Below are 17,722 nucleotides of genomic sequence, written 5' to 3' on the forward strand. Positions count from 1 at the left end.
CATTTCAGAGTTGGGGCAAGACACTTCTTATATTTTGGTTTTTACTTTCTTCCAAGTCCTATGATAATAATAATTTATCTTGAGAGACAATGATGATGTGTCTTTTATTTTGCTGTGCTTTCAATGGTAAAACCTTATAGTATAAATACTCCTATTTTTCAATTCTAGGAATTTTTCTTGTATTACTTCTTTGACAATTTATTTGCTTTCATTTTCTCTATTCTTTCTTTCTGGACCTCCTATTTTTAGCATGTTAATCCTCCTGGATTAATAATATATTTATATTATAAATACACATATGTGAATATAATAGATACACATATATGTGTATTATATGTGTATATATGATGTCTCCTTTTATTGATCTGTTTTTCTGTTCTACTTTTGGTAAGATTTCCTCAAATTTGTCTTTCAACTTCGTAATTTTTTATTGCTAACATCCTGTTTTTAAATTTCTAACAACTCTTCCTTGGTATTTGAATTTTTTCTATAGCATCATCCTCTTGTTTCATAGATATAATATCTTTCATCTCTCTAAGGCTATTAATAAGATTATTTTGAAACTTATTTTCTTTTCATTATTCCTGAGTTCATATTTTCTGCATCACATTTTCACAACTTTATTTTTAAAATTTCTCCTTTTAAGTCTGAACATTCTCCCAACTTTAAATCTAGTAAGAATCTTCAAAATTTTAAGGAAAAATCCCTAGAGTTTAATCTAATTAGCTCTGATTGACTCAACTTGGGTCATTTGCTCATTCTTGAACCAGGCACTGTGTAGGGAGTCCACAGTGTTCCATCTGGTTGAGAGTGGATCAACATTCCCCCCCTACAGCTAGATAGAAAGACAGCTCCATCAGAACTTGTGAGTGGGGGAAGAGTGGCCTTCAGAGAAAAATAGGCAGCTGTTACTAGGAAAAGAGCTAAAGGGATATTGAACGGTCAGAAAAGAACATACATGCTTAATATAGCACCTTGTCTAGGGGTTTCTCTGAAGGAAACTGGCCTAGCAGTTGAAAAGGCAATGTATGAATTCCTATAGTGACCAGTTACTCACAATTTTAAGGCAATTCAGTCTATCCCCAAATAACACCATCTTATAGGAAAGTCTTGTATTATGCCAGTGTCTTGCTTTCTTTGGTAGTCATCTGTGACCCTCGTTTTGCCCTTGGGTATACCCCTGAGACATGTGAAGGCCATTCTCAAGTTCTCAGGTCCTTTCTTTTCAGACTCAACACCTGTTACTATGTCTTTTCCTAATCTGAAAACATTTTAAGTCCTTTCTCTATTTTTGACCCTATTTTTTCTAAGTTTAAGCATTTTGGTTTAGCATGAGCAGTCCAGATCATAGAGTACCAAAATGCTTTATACTTCCAAAATTGATTCATACTAAGCTGTTTAAGTTTCTGTATATAATCTAAGAATATGTATAGAATTCATTCGTTTACTCAAATAGTATGTATTGAGCCTCCACTACAATAATTCTTAAACCTTTGTTGCATATTAGAATAATCACAGAAATTTAAAAATCCTGATGCCTGGCCTATATCCCCAAACCAAAATTGGACTCTCTAGGATAAGGAGGGGATAGGAACTCAGGCACCAGTATTTTAAGCTCCCCAGGTGAGGCTAATGTACAGCCGAAATGGAAAACCACTGCTTTACTAGGCAGTAGGCCTCCTTCAAAATACAGTGTCAATGGGTATAGGTTTCCTTAAGGTAGGTTTTTCAGAAAATGAATTTGAGGCAAGTCTCCATTGTTTGCCTCTGGCTGACCTTGGGCAATTTCTGTATGGGATTATTCATCAAGTCATATCAGAGAAAGCAACCTGGGGCAACCCAGCTATTTAGCCATGGATAATTATCAAGGTTTCTGAGAAAAAATACTTGTATTAATATTCAGTTAAAAACTTGCTTTTATATACTTTTCTCAGTTTGGTTGATAATTCCTGGAGGATGGTATCTGAGTTTATTAAACTGACCTCATGCAGAATCAAGAGTAGCATTATGTTCTGGTGGGAACTTAAGAGCTTCTTGAAATTATTTTCAACTAAAAAAATGTAGTCTTATCTTTTATGACTATGAATTAGAGGCCATCTGTGAAGCTGCTGAGTTTTATAGAAAAGCCTGCATTTAGACTAACATTTATGTTGTAATGTGGCAGTAAAAAATTCTGAAACATATACAGAACAAAGGTTAAGGCCAAACTTTATCAGCATAATGTTTACAGAAAATAAATCTGCACAAAAAGGGGCAGATTTATTATTTGTGTTTAACTACAGTGTCTATTGTGTGTTTCAATGAAGTAGATTCACTGAAGTAGGAAGGGAAGGGAGACAGGTTGAGAATCAGGAAAGGAGAAAGTCTAGTGAACTTCCATAAGAGCCACTTTTGAACTGTCTTCTGGCACTTGCTGACTTTGAATCATTTTTCCCAATTTTTATTGTGAATATTTTCAAATATACAGAAAAGCTTAAAGAATAATATGATGACATCTGTATATTCTTGCATATTAGTCAGGGTTCTCTAGAGAAACAGAACCAATATGATTGATCGATTTGAATTGGCTCATGCAGTTATGGAGTCTGACAAGTCCTGAGATCTTCAGGGTGAAATCAGCAAGCTGGACACCCAGGAGAGGCAATGGTTCAGTTCCAATCTGAGTCCAAAGACCTGAGAACCAGTAGAGTTAACAGTGTAGTTTCTGTCCAAAGGCCAGTAGTCTCAAGAGCCAGGAAATACAGATATTTCAGTTTGAGTCAAAAGGGAGAAAAATAAGCCAATGTCCCAGTTCAAAGGCAGGCAGGAAGAATTCTGTTACTTGGGTGAGGGTCAGCCTTTTAATTCTATTTAGGCTTTCAACTGATTTGATGAGGTCCACTCACATTAGGAAGGACAATTTTCTTTACTCAGGCTATTGATTTAAATGTTAATTTCACCAAAAAAACATTACAAGGCCGGGAGCAGTGGCTCACACCTGTAAACCTTGTACTGTGGAAGGCTGAGGTGGGAAGATGGCTTGAGCCTAGAAGTTTGAGGCTATAAGTGAGCTATGATCACACCACAGCACTCCAACCTGGGCAACAGAGCAAGACCCTGTCCCTGAAACAAAAATAAAAACAAAAACAACCAAACCCAAATGAAACAAACAAAAAACACCTTCACAGAAACACCCAGAATAATGTTTAACTAAGTATCTGGGCACCCAGTCAAGGTGACTCATAAAATTAACCATCACATCTTGTATTAGCTTTCTATTGCTGTACAATAATATTGCCACACATTTAGCAGCTTAAAACAACATATATTTATTATCTCACAGTTTCTGTGGCTCGATGCTGGCTGTGGTTTAGCTGGATCCTGTTCTTAAGGTTTCACAAGACTGTACAAGAGGCCAGCCAGGGCTGTGGTCTCATCAGAGGCTTGACTGGGGAAGAATAACTTCTAAGATCACTCACATTATAGGCATAATTTAGGTCTTTACATCTGTAAGATTGAGGTCTTCAGTTTCTTGCTGGCTGTCAGTTGGAAGCCACCTTCACCCCATAGAGGCCATGTTACTTCCTTGTTGTATGGGATTGCCCAATATGTTCACTTGCTTCTTCAAAGCTAATAAAGGAAAAAGAGAGAACTTAATTAGATAATCATGTATATCCTGTCACCTTTGCCACATGTTATTGTCCAGAAGCAAGTCACAATTCTTGCTCACAAGAAGGGAGAGGGAGAGGTGTCACACAAGAGTATAAACAGCAGGAATTGGAATCATGGGAACCACTGTAAGCCTGTGTACCACAAGTCGCCATTTAGATTCAAGAATTGTAAACATTTTGCACATCTGCTTTGTTTCTTTGTCTCTCTCTCTTTCTACATACACACTTTTGATGAATATTTGTCATGATTATTTCTCTAAATACATTTATCTCCTAAGAACAGTACACTTCTATATAACTACAACACAATAAAGTATTTTGAAGAAAATTAACAATATTTTCATTCAATCATTTAATGTTCAGATCATGTTCAAATTTCTTTCATTGTAGAAGCAAACCTCTTATACATTTAAAAAAATCAAGATCCAATCAGGTTTCATGCATTACATTTGGTTATGTCATTATAGTCTCTTTAGTTTAACTCAGTTTTGTCACTAAAACAACTGAAGTGTATTATACATACAGAAAAGTATAAATATCACTGGAGATTGTAGCCAGCATTATAAGTGAACGTCATCATGTACAAAGAAAATCCAAAGAATCCGTAAGCTGTTAGAATAAATGAATTTAGCAAGGCCTTTTGATACAGTCGTTATGTAAATATCATTTCTATATACTAGAAACAAAAAAAGTAAAACTTAAAAAATTCAATTATAACATTAATTCAATTATAACATCAAAAGGCACCAAATTCTCACAAATAAACCTAAGATGTATAAGGTCTTCCCTCTGTACCGAAAATTATATAATATTGATGGCAGAAATTAAAGAAGAGCTAAATTAATGGAGAGATATTAACTCTTGAAAATTAATCTCTAGATTCAGCCCAGGGTGGTGGCTTACACGTGTAATCCTAGCACTTTGGGAGGCTGAAGTGGGAGGATTGCTTCAGGCAGGAGTTTCAGAGTAGCCTGGTTAACATAATAAGACCATGCCTCTACAAAAAATAGAAAAGCTTAGCTAGGCAGGGTGGTGCATGCCTGAAGTCCCAGCTACTTGGGAGGCTGATCCCAGGAGTTCAAAGCTACAGTGAGCTGTGATCATGCAACTGTTTTCCAGCTTGGGTGACACAGCAAGACCCTGTCTATAAAAGCAAAAGAAAAAAATTAGTCTCTGGATTCAATGTAATCCCAATCAAAACCCCAGCAAATCCTTGTCTGGAAATTGACAAGTTGATTCTAAACTTTATATGGCACTGCAAAGCACCTAGAATAGGCAAGGCAATGTGGAATAAGAACAAATATGGAGGACTTATCCAATAAGATTTCAAGATTTGCCATAAAGTTAGAACAATTGAGATAGTGTGGTACTAGCTCCAGGGAAGACAAAAGATCAAGGAACAAAACAGAGTCCAGAAATAGATCCAAACATATATAGTAACTTAACATATGACAAAAGCACCACTGCAATCTAACGGAGGAAAATATGCCCTTTTCAATAGATGGCCCTGGATCAATGGGATATTTATATGAGTATTATAGTTTGGATGTTTGTCCCCCAAGTCTCATGTTGAAATCTGATCCCCAGTGTTGGAGGTAGGGCCTAATGGGAAGTGTTTGGGTCATGGGAGAAGTTCCCTTATGAATGGCTTGGTGCTGTCATTGAGGTAATGAGTGAGTTCTTGCTTTATTAGTACCCAAGAGAGTTGGTCCTTAAAAAGAGCCTGGTACCTCCACCACCACCTTCCACTCTTTGTTTTCTCTCTCTTGCCATGAGATCTCCACACATGCTGGCTCTGTTTCACTTTCTGCCATGAATAGAAGCATCCTGAGACTCTCATCAGAAGCAGATGCTTGTGCCATGCTGCTTGTATAGAACAGTGAGCCAAAGAAACCTCTTTTCTTTTTAAACTACAATATATTGTATACAGAAAAATACAGTTCAGATTTAAGAATTGTTAATATTTTGCACATCTGCTTTCTATATCTCTTTCTACATCCACCGCCTCCCCCGTCCCCCCACCCCCACACACAGACACACATGGTGTGTTGCTATAAAGGAATACCCAGCTTCAGGTGTTCCTTTATAGCAACACAAATAGACTAAGACATTGGGGGAAAAATAAAATGTGACTCCTATCTCAGATCATATACAAAAATTAAGGTGGATCATAGACTTAGATGTGTGGAGTAAAATAACATTTCTAAAAGAAAATATAGAAGAATATCTTCCTGAACTATGGAGGCAAATATTTCTAAAATGGGAAATAAGAAAGCGTTAACCTAAAAGAAAAAAACTAATAAATTAAAGTTCTTTAAAATAATGTCTGTTCATCAAAAGACACAATAATGTGTGTTTAGCATAAGACACATTTAAGACAAAGCCACAGGTTGAGAAGATAGCTTCAGCATTTATATTTGCAAAAGTTCTCAGATAGCCAGAATATATATATAAAACTTCTACAAATCCATAAGAAAAAGACAACCCAAGTGTTTTAAAAAATGGTAAAAGACTTAACAGGTACTTCACAAGAAAAGCGTATTAGGCCATTCTTGCATTGCTATAAAGAAATACCTGTGACCAGGCAATTTATAAAGAAAAGAGGTTTAATTTCCTCACAATTCTGTAGGCTTTCCAGGAAGCACGGTGTCAAGATCTGCTAAGCTTCTGGGGAAGCCTCAGGAAGCTTACAGTCATGGCAGAAGGCAGAGGGGGCACAGGCATGTCACATAGCAAGAATAGGAATGAGAGAGAGTATGTTTGTGTGTTGGGGGTGTCACATACTTTTAAATAACCAGATCTCACAAGAACTGACTATCACAAAGACAGTATCAAGCCATGGGGGATCTATCCCCATGACCCAAACATCTCCCACCAGGCCCTACCTACAGCACTGGGGATTACAATTCAACATGAGATTTGGGTAGGGACAAATATACAAACTATGTTGAAATGATAGCCAAATGGCTAATAAGCATATAAAAAGGCATTCAATATCATTAGTCATAAGAGAAATACAAATTAAAACCACAATGAAATATACACCTATCAAAATGGCTAAAATTAAAAAGATGAGAAATTAAAGAGTTGATGAGGTTACAAAAATATTGAAACTCTCATACATTACTGGTAGGAGTAAAGTTGGTTTAATCACTTTGGAAAACTGGTGCTATCTACTGAAGCTAAATATATACCTACCCAAATGCTCAGCAAGTCCATTTTCAGGTTAATAACCAAAGAGAAATGAGTGGCTATATCTATCAAAACACGTGTACAAGAATTATTCATAATTCAAAACTGGAAACAACCCAAATATCCACCAACAAAAGAATAAGCATAATGTGCTATATTTCATACAATGGACTAATACATGACATTTTTTTTTTTAATTTTTTTGAAACAGAGTCTTGTTCTATTGTCCAGGCTGGAGTACAGTGGCATGATACTTCGGCTCACTGCAACCTCCGCCTCTCAGGCTCCTGAGTAGCTAGGACTACAGGCACTCACCACCATGCCCGGCCAATTTTTGTATTTTTAGTAGAGACAGGGTTTCACTATGTTGGCCAGGTTGGTCTCGAACTCCTGATATCAGGTGATCTGCCCACCTCAGCCTCCCAAAGTGCTGGGATTACAGGTGTGAGCCACTGTGCCCAGCTGACAATTTAAAAAAAAAACCACATAACTATCGCTACATGCAACATAAGAATGAATCTCATAGGCATTATGCTGAGCCAAAAAGGTCAGACATGAACAAGTCAGACATGGAAGTCTGATGAAGTTCAGCACAGAAAAAACTAACCAAATATGATAGAAGTCAGAAAAGTGATATATATAATATATTATATATATGGAGTGGGGGTTGATATAGACTGGGAGGGAGTATCATGGAACCTTCTGGGGTGCTGAAGATGTTTTATATCTTGATCTGGGTGGTGGTTGCAGGGTGCACATAAATGTTCAATATCATCTAATTGTACTTTTTAAGATTATTATTCTTTATGCATGTCACTGTATGTGTTGCACCACACCACAATAAAAAAAGTTTAGAAAGGAAGAAAAGTTTCACAAATCCTGTTTACAACTCTATGAATTTTCACAAATTGAACAGCCCATTTCCTTCTTGTCACTAGCCCTCTAAGTGAAAGCACTATCCTGGCTTCTAACACCATAGTTTAGTTTCTTCTGTTTATGAACTTTATGTAAATGCAACTCAAGGGTTTTGTTTCTTGTTTCTGTTTCTTTTACTCAACCTCATATTTGTAAAATTATTCTGTTATGTGTAATTTAAGCATTCCATTGTATGACTATATAACAAATTATTCCACTGTTGATAGGCATTTGGATCATTTCTAGTTTATGACATTAACATTTGTAAGGGTACAGGCTAGCTTTTTTTTTTTTTGGAGACAGAGTTTTTGTTGCCCAGACTGGAGTTGCAATGGTGCAATCTTGGCTCACTGCAACCTCCGCCTCCTGGGTTCAAGTGATTCTCCTGCCTCAGCCTCCTGAGTAGCTGGGATTACAGGCACATGCTACCAAACCTGGCTAATTTTGTATTTTTAGTGGAGATGGGGTTTCTCCATGTTTGTCAGGCTGGTCTTGAACTCCCGACCTCAGGTAATGCACCTGCCTCGGCCTCCCAAAGTGCTGGGATTACAGGCGTGAGCCGCCACGCCGGCTAGCCTTCTTTTTTAAAAAAAGTCTAACATTCTGGGTTTGTGATGGTACTATTTGACTTCCTCCTTTATGCCCCTGTCTTTCCTGTAAATCGAAATTTGAGTCCAGAGGCTTAATTCCGATTAAACTTTTTGGCAAAAAGACTACGTAAGTGGTGCTGTGTACTTCATTTTGCTAAATTTCCCTTCTTAGGGGTTATACCTGAGAATGATGTTAAGCTTTGAGTTTTATGGTGCAGTTCTAATTGGCATTTATTTAATTTTAGTGATGTTAAGCAGCCTTTCATATGTTTAAGAGTCGTTTCTGTTTAAGGGCTATTTTGTGACCTTCATATCATTTGCTCATTTGTTCTATCAGCTTTTGCTCTTTTTCTTCTCTACTTTTCAACTTTTAATATATTATGGAGACTCAAACTTCTAAAAAAAAACATACTTGCTTGTGTAAACCTCAATCATTGTGTCTTCTCTTAGCATTCTCTATGAATTATTCTGCGTTTATAAGAAAAAATGATGACTTTCCCAGGTCCTTTTTTACTGAAAAGCAGGAATATGTGAGATGTTGTCCTTCACTTCCATCCCCAAATATAGATTACCTTGACAGGTATAATATATACGCTTTATGGTCTAAGCATGTGTTGCCCCGATCTTTACATATCTATGGTCCTTGGCCAGCTCCATCTCACATTGGCTGCCAGTTCTGGAGCTCACATTCTTCAAGCATGTGCTCCTCCTCAGAGAACCTTGCTCCATCTCTCCATATTCATGGGTGTCTACAGGAAACAGTCCATTTTCTGTTGCTTATAATAGAACACCTGAAACTGTGTAGTTTACAAAGTAAAGAATTTATTTCTTACAGTTATGGAGGCTGAGAGTCCAAGGTTGAGAAGCCTCGTCTGGTGAGAGCCTTCTTGCTGGTGGGGACTCTCTGCAGAGTCCCTGAGGAGGCACAGAACATCACATGGCAAGGGGGCTGAGCATGCTAGCTCAGATCTGTTTTCCTCTTCTTATGAAGCCATCCATTAATTTATTAACCCACTAATCTATTAATTCATTAATTCATGAGTAGATTAATCCATTGATATATATATATATATGAATATACATACACGAAAGAGACCCCAACTGACTCCCAGCAGGGTCCCTGGGCCATGGGACCTTCACGTTCAGGTTTTGGTTTGTGTGTGTATCTTGACACTCAACACCTTGTCCCGCCCAATCACATGAGGTGATTCCAGTGTTTGTTCCTTGCAACTAGAGATTTTAATGAACATTCCAAGGCAGACCCAGGATTGAAACCCAAGACTTCTCTCTCTGAGGCCAGTGCTCTTTCCACCATTTCAGGGCAAGGGACATTGTCTTTGTGCAGATTTTGACGGAGGTCCACGTAGAAAAAAGGGCACATATTACATGTATTTTATGACAATAAAAAGTATGTAATTGTAAATGTGAGTGGGCAGAGACAGCCAGCAAGGGAAACCAAATCCCCTCTCAATTCAATGGAGACCAGTAGGAGGGTTGATTACATTGCCTGTGTGTACAAGTTGTCTGCCTTCTCTGCTGTCTCTCTACCCAAATCCAGGTTAGTCTCGGCTGCCCCCTCCCACCACCTCCACCTGCCAGCGCTTGCCCGTGGGGCTACAGAGGGAGACAGTGGCCACACTGGAATGTGGGCTTCTGCACTTCCAACCTCAAGGCTGCCAGAGTGCAAAGAATGCCAGGATAATGGCTTCTATCCATGTGTGGCCTTTTGACACATAAGCTAATGACTATATTCCAGGTACAAATCGTTCTCTCCCACGAGCTGTTTCTGCAGGTGTCCAACGAGACAATTACCCGGTTCCACTTAACAGAGTGACTCAAGGACGGATCTGAGGGCTGGCTTGTGTGAATGTGGGCTGTTGTCCTGCCCTCTCCCGGCTCTAACATTGTGCTGAAAAGTTAAAATACAAAACGCCAAAGCTCCCCAATCCCATCCCACACCCCTGCCTGTGCGGCCTTTCATGCATTGAATGGGCAGCTTCATGACGCTGCTGCGACAATAGCGGGGGCAGAGGAGTTTGCTCACCCTCCTGCTCCTCTGAAAAGATGCCTCTGCCTGACGGTTACCTACCTGGGGGTCACCTTTTGAAACCGACTGAAAAGAGTTTATCTTATAATCAACATTTCCCAGAAATCACTCACAAGCCACAGGCTATGAAAAGAAACATTTTGAGAAACTGCATTCAATAGACATCATTGTTCAAAGTTTGCAGAGCTGAAGGCCAGCTGTTTTAATATTTTCAGATTTGATTTTCCAGAAGGATGCTTTTTAAAGCTGCAAATACCTGCAAGCACTGATAAAAAAGCAAAAGTGGGATGTCCTATTCGAGCTGGAATTTCAGGAGCATAGGGAAGATAATCTTCAAAGTTTGAGTTCACTTGTCATTTTTGATCTAAACTTGAAAAATCACTATGAACTATGGGGAAGGAGGTGACAATTAAGACCCAACCACAAATCAACAACCTCTGGAATGTGGTTGTCATTTTGCTCAGACCGAACCACAAACTCTTAAGCATACTGGTAGATCAACAAATGTGACTTCAGTACTTAAGAGAATGTTGCCTTTTTCCCCAAGACACTTTCTGATGTGAAAATGGAATAACTCCAAGGAGGCATATAGCGTAATTGCATTTTGTTACTTTGATTGCTGTGATGGTTAGTTTTCTCTGCTGACTTGGCCAGGCTTTAGTACTCAGTGATGTAAACAATCATGAATCTAGGTGTTGCTATGAAAGTATTTTGTAGATATAGTTAACACAGGGATGGAAAGGGATGATCATAACCATCATAAAAGTCATGGTTGATACTTCTGTAATAAAAGCCAAGTTAACAAGAGAAAAGCATACCAAACGTATTGAATCCTAGTTTTATGCAACACAGGAGCCTTCAGAATGAAGACCCAAAGATCCCAGAAAAACTGTCTATTTTTATGCTTAGATTCGATGAAGAATGGATGGCCATGTAGAACTGTGATTGAATAAAAGGGTGTGACTTAATGGAACCAGAGAGGGGGGAACCCAGCAAGACTTGTCTGTGCAGATTCTTCTTGGCCCCTCTGCAGCACTCCTTCCTCCAGGGTGTAGAGCGGGACCTTTCCCAGAATGGGGGCTTACGGCCTACAATCAAACAAGGTAGGTCAGAGAATTTCTTTATGGCCCATTTTTATACAAAAATGGGGGAAGGTTAGAGTAATATGTTTAGTTTTTATGGCTGGCTTTGGGGAAAATAGTTTCTGGTTAAAATATATCTTTATGTATTCTGTTGATTCTAAATCTATATATATTTATATAAATATATAGATAGATAGATAGATAGATAGATAGATAGATAGATAGACAGATAGACAGATAGATTCTATTGGTTCTGTTTCTGTGGAAAACCCTGAGCAATATGATTATATTTAAGTACTAGAGTAAAAGCTAATTTTTTTTTTTTTTTTTTTTTTTTTGAGACAGAGTTTCACTGTTGTTGCCCAGGATGGAGTGCAATGGCTTGATCTTGGCTCACTGCAACCTTCGCCTCCCGGGTTCAAGCCATTGTCCTGCCTTAGCCTCCAGAGTAGTTGGGATTACAGGCATGAGCCACCTTGCCCAGCCAAAGCTAAAGTTTTTAAGCTGGAAATACAGAACTCTTCAATCTGAATAAGCGTGTCTTCTCCTTTGTGAGTTCATATTAAGCAAATTGATAACATTCTTAATTTCAATCAGAATGCCACAAAGTTCTATAGAGGTGGGAAGTGAGAAAAATGAGTTGTCAGGCTGCCCGAGGATGAGCCAGGGAGAACACTGGGTGGTGAAGCCCAGCAGGGAACATTCGCCAACAAAGGCCACATGGTTCATATTTTCCTCTCCCTCACATCTGGGAACAAAGACCTTCTAGCGTTGAGTTTTGAGGATAGAATGTGGAGAAGTCTGTGTTACTAATGGCCCACTAGGCAAGGACAGGCTTCCCAGTCTAGATGGAAATGATAAATGAGAATAGCATATCCCACAACAGAACATTTTTACCAAATATAATGACATAGACAATGAAACTATAGGTAATATAGAACTAAAACCCAAGCCCAATGTGTAATGTAGGAAAAGGCTCTATATGATAAAATTATCTCCACATGCCAGCCAAGCATGGTACTCATTCCTTTTTTTTCGAGACAAGGTCTCACTCTGTCACCTAGGCTGGAATGCAGTGGCACAATCTCAGCTCACTGCAGCCTTGACCTCCTGGGCTCAAGTGATCCTCCCACCTCAGCTTCCAGGGTAGCTGGGACCACAGGTACAGGTGTCATCATACCTGGCTAAATTTTTTATTTTTTTCTAGAGATGGGGTCTTGCTATGTTGCCCAGGCTGTTCTTGAACTCCTGGGCACAAGTGATCCTCCTGCCTTGGTCTCCTAAAGTGCTGGGTTTACAGGTGTAAGCCACTGCACCTGGCTTTCATTGCATTTTTTACAAGGGAGATAATGCAACATCTGTCTCTGCTCATAATTGAGTCACTTTTCTAAAATATGGAATTATTTTCTAAGAAGAGCTGAACTCTGCTTTAATTTCTCACAACCATTAAAGAATAATTAGCATTAACTCCTTTGAGTCTTATGGTTTTAAACACCTCAAGGACCCTCACTACAAGCAAGATGCATTTCCAAACCATCCACCCAAATCTCTTAATTCCAAAACAAAGATCCAAAAAATTGAAAAATGTGGGGAAGCGGGAGTCAAGTTGTTAGCCTGGTACGTCTTTTTCCTTTTATGGGTATGGCAGAGACTGGCTAGTTGTTCACCAAGCCTGTGTCGTCATCCTCCTGGTTCAGAGATAGACTACATTTCCCAGTCTCCTTGCAGTTGTTATGGTTATGTGATGAAGTTTTGGCCAGAAGAATGTGGGTAAAAGTAGTATGTGCAACTTCCCAGCCTACCCTCCTCACCGAACCTCCCACATGTGGTCCTCTGTGCACTTTCCTCTTTGGCAACAACCTTGGAAATCCCTTCCTGAAGATACAACGCAAGATGGAAGGAGCCTGGATCCCTAAGTCATTACCTAGAGGGCTAACTGTTGATCAGAAACACATGTGGTAAGTTGGGCATGGTGGCTGCCTGGGAGTCTGAGGTAAGAGGATTGCTTGAGGCCAGGAGTTTGAGACCAGCCTGGGCAACAAAGACCCCTGTCTCTAAAACAAAAACAAACAAACAAAAAACAGCTATGTTGGACTTCAGATGTGTAAGAAATAAACTTCCATTGTGCTAAGTCGTTGCAATTTGGGGTTTTATCTGCGAAGGCAGCTAGCAAGTCCTTCACTGACACAGTGGGTGAACAGCATTGCTTTTCACTTTTAAGGTAATACAGGGAAAGTGAACAAGTTTGTTTAATCAATTGATTGGGAATGTAATTTATAGCAATGTGGCTAATATAACGAAATGCCAGATAAATTCCAAATGTGGATGTCACATAGAATTTATTGAGTTTGAATATATGGTAGCAATTAAATATGACATTTCAATCCTAGATTGGTCACAGGATTTTCTCTCCCAGGCACTGTGCTAGCATGTCACGAGACCATGTGTCCGTGTGTCACACGGTCTGAAATTTTTTATTACAGGAAGAGACTAGAATCTGTGGTAACCTGGGAGGAAAGCAGATAGCAGGATGGCTGGGGAGGAAGCTGAAGATTTCCTTTCTAGGTATTTTGCCCATACTTTGGGCACATGGCCACCAGGTACACAGTAAGTAAGAGATAAGTTAGCATGGTTTTCTATTCAGTTATCATAGAATAAAACCAACACACAAACACTTCATTAAAAGAACTAAGTATTGGCCGGGCATGGTGGCTCCAGCCTATTATCCCAACACTTTGGGAGGCTGAGGTGGGCGGATCACCTGAGGTCAGGAGTTCGAGACCAGCCTGGCCAACATAGTGAAACCCCATCCCTACCAAAAATACAAAAATTAGCTGGGCGTGGTGGCGCGGGCCTGTAGTCTCAGCTACTCGGGAGGCTGAGGCAGGAGAATTACTTGAACCCAGGAGGCAGAAGTTGCAGTGAGCTGAGATCGTGCCATTGCACTCTAGACTGGGTGACAAGAATGAAACTTCGTCTCAACAAACAAAAAACTATTGATTGTTTCCTCCTCAGGATTTTTTTTTTTAAACAAATAGTTCATTTGTAAATTGGTTAAGACTTGAAGCCAATTCTCCTAATGAATCAATGTTATACAGGTTATGAGATTCCAAAGACAATATGCAAAACTACATTGAACTCATATTGCAATATATATATCAATATCTGTCTACCTAATCTCCAACATTTTTGAATTCTAGACATCTTGCAGGAAGACAAAAGTAAATAAGATGTGGTTTCTGCCCTGAAACAGCTGGCCATATGACAGGGTAGATAAAAGTAAACATGGTTAATTGTATTCTCTCCTTTCTCCATTTTTTTCTTGCCAAGAGACCCACATTTTGTTTGTTGGGGAGCAATATGCCAGACACCGATGATGAATCGAGTTTGGTTTTAAGCCAGTGCTCCTAAACTCTGATGTGCGTAAATTAGAATTAGACTCTCTGGGGGTGGAGCCAGACATTGAAGAATCCCTCAGTGGTTCTATGTGCAGCCAGGGTTAAGAACCACTGATCTGAATAAGTCAGTCACTACAATCCTGGTTCCACATTCTTAGCCTGTCTTGCAGCTAGGAGTGGCCACGTGCCCCAGTTCTAGCCACTGAAATATAAGGGGAGAGTCGGCAGGGGGAAGGAGGATTTGAGGCAAATTTTGCTTTCTAGACAAAAAGGAAATATGTGCCTGACACTGTATTTCTTCTTCCTACTGAGAACGTGGGCCTGTTCTCTGGAGCAGTAGCAGCCATCTTGCAACTCCAAGTTTGGTTTGATTTTTTGATGGGCGGGGGGAAGAAAAAAAAATCAGAGTCAGCAAAATCCCAGTTTGTTTTAGTTACTGTAAGTTAGGTTTTCTAGCACTCGCAGCTGAAAACATTCCTAATTGATAAAGGAGAGGAGATGAGAATAACAAACAGCTGTAAGGAAAAACTATTTAAGTGCTAAACTAGGTAGTGTTGCATGGTTCAGAGGAGGGTGAGAAGGCAGGCTTCATGACAGCTTCAATTTGGGATTTGGGTAGGGCTTTGAGGAACAGGTAGGATTTGCATTGGAGGATGTGAGGAAGGAGGAATTACAGGCAGAGAGAACAGCATAAAGAAGAGCATGGGAGTGACAAAACTGGGGTCTGTCTGGGGATTTCTGAAGAGCCGAGGTAGCCTGTGTACAACATGTATGGAGTGAAAATGGTAGATGGTAAATCTGGAGAGTTTGGTCAATGCCACTGTAGAGGGCCTTAAAGATCAAAGTGGAGTTTGGCCTTAGCCGGGGGAGCATTAAGGAGGCGAGAAAGAAAGATATAATCAGAGGTGCTGTTCAGAAAGATTGTCTTGGGCCGGGCGCGGTGGCTCACGCCTGTAATCCCAGCACTTTGGAGGCCGAGGAAGGTGGATCACTTGAGGTCAGGTGTTCAAGACCAGCCTGGCCAACATGATGAAACCCCGTCTCTACTAAAAACACAAAAAATTAGCCAGGCATGGTGACAGGCACCTGTAATCCCAGCTACTTGGGAAGCTGAGGCAGGAGAATTGCTTGAACCTGGGAGGTGGAGACTGCAGCTGAGATCGCACCACTGCACTTCAGCTTAAGCGACAGAGCGAGACTCCATCTCAAAAAAAAAAAAAAAAAAGGATTGTTTTTGTGGCCATGTTTATGAGAGACCATTGGAGAGGGAGATCAGAGATTGAGAAACCACCAGTTTAGTTTTCTCCAGCAGTCTAAGAGAAAAAAAGGCATGAACTAGATGTGGTTATGAAAGAGAACAGATTGAAAGGCATAGCCAAGGTGGAGTACTTGGTGGAGGTGGGGCCTTGATAAGGTTTGGCTATGTCCCCACCCAAATCTTATCTCAAATTGTAATTGGAATTGTAATCTCCACCTATGGAGGGAGGGACCTGGTGGGAGGTGATTGGATCGTGGAGGTGGTTTCCTCCATGCTGTTCTTGTGATAGTGAGCAAGTTCTCACAAGATCTGGTAGTTTTATAAGGGGATCTTCCCCTTTTGCTCTCTTCTCTCTTGCCTGCGCCATGTAAGACATGCCTACTTCCCCTTCTGCCATGATTGTAAGTTTCCTGAAACATCCCCAACCATGCAGAACTGTAAATCAGTTAAACCTCTTTTCTGGCCCGTCACAGAGGCTCAGGTCTGTAATTCCAGCACTTTGGGAGGCCAAGGTGGGCAGATCATGAGGTCAGGAGAGCAAGACCATCCTGGCTAACATGGTGACACACTGTCTCTACTAAAAATACAAAAAAATTAGCCGGGCGTGGTGGTGGGTTCCTGTAGTCCAAGCTTCTTGGGAGACTGAGGCAGGAGAATGGCGTGAACCTGGGAGGCAGAGCTTGCAGTGAGCCGAGATCATACCACTGCACTTCAGCCTGGGTGACAGAGCAAGACTCCATTTCAAAAAACAAACAAACAAACAAAAAACCCCCACCTCTTTTTTTTTTTTTTTTTGAGACGGAGTCTCGCTCTGTTGCCCTGGTTGGAGTGCAGTGGCCGGATCTCAGCTCACTGCAAGCTCCACCTCCCGGGTTTACGCTATTCTCCTGCCTCAGCCTCCCGAGTAGCTGGGACTACAGGCGCCCGCCACCTCGCCTGGCTAGTTTTTTGTATTTTTTTAGTAGAGACGGGGTTTCACCATGTTAGCCAGGATGGTCTCGATCTCCTGACCTCGTGATCCGCCCATCTCGGCCTCCCAAAGTGCTGGGATTACAGGCGTGAGCCACCGCGCCCGGCCCATTACCCCCCACCTCTTTTCTTTGTAAGTTACCAAGTCTCAGGCAGTTGTTTATAGCAGTGTGAAAACAGACTAATATAGGCCTAATAGCAACTCACCCACCCTTGCTAAGGGCTTGTCCTGGGTTTTGGAATCTGGAGATGAAGTTTCTTCATGGCTTTCCCTCTGCCTGGAATGTGTATCTGTTCTTGTCCTGACCCTTAGTCATTGCTTTTCTAGCCTCTTCAAGGCCAGTCTTGAGTCCTGCCTTAAAAGAGTCCATACATCCATCAAGAGAAGAATGGATAAACTGTTGCATCCGTACAGTGAAATATTACTGTTGGAGAAAATGGGGACCAGGACTGTAAATCTCTTGAGCAGACAAAGCCAGTTAAGTCATGGACACAGACTTGACCTAGATAAGCTAAACTTAACTTGGGCTATTTTTTGTAAATACCTGCATTAACGCAAAATGAAGTTTAAGTTCAATCAGAAGTCACCAACTAACTTATATAATAAGGGACTTTCCAGTG

The sequence above is a fragment of the Theropithecus gelada genome, chromosome 6 (assembly GCF_003255815.1).
Source record: "Theropithecus gelada isolate Dixy chromosome 6, Tgel_1.0, whole genome shotgun sequence".
Lineage (NCBI taxonomy): Eukaryota > Metazoa > Chordata > Mammalia > Primates > Cercopithecidae > Theropithecus > Theropithecus gelada.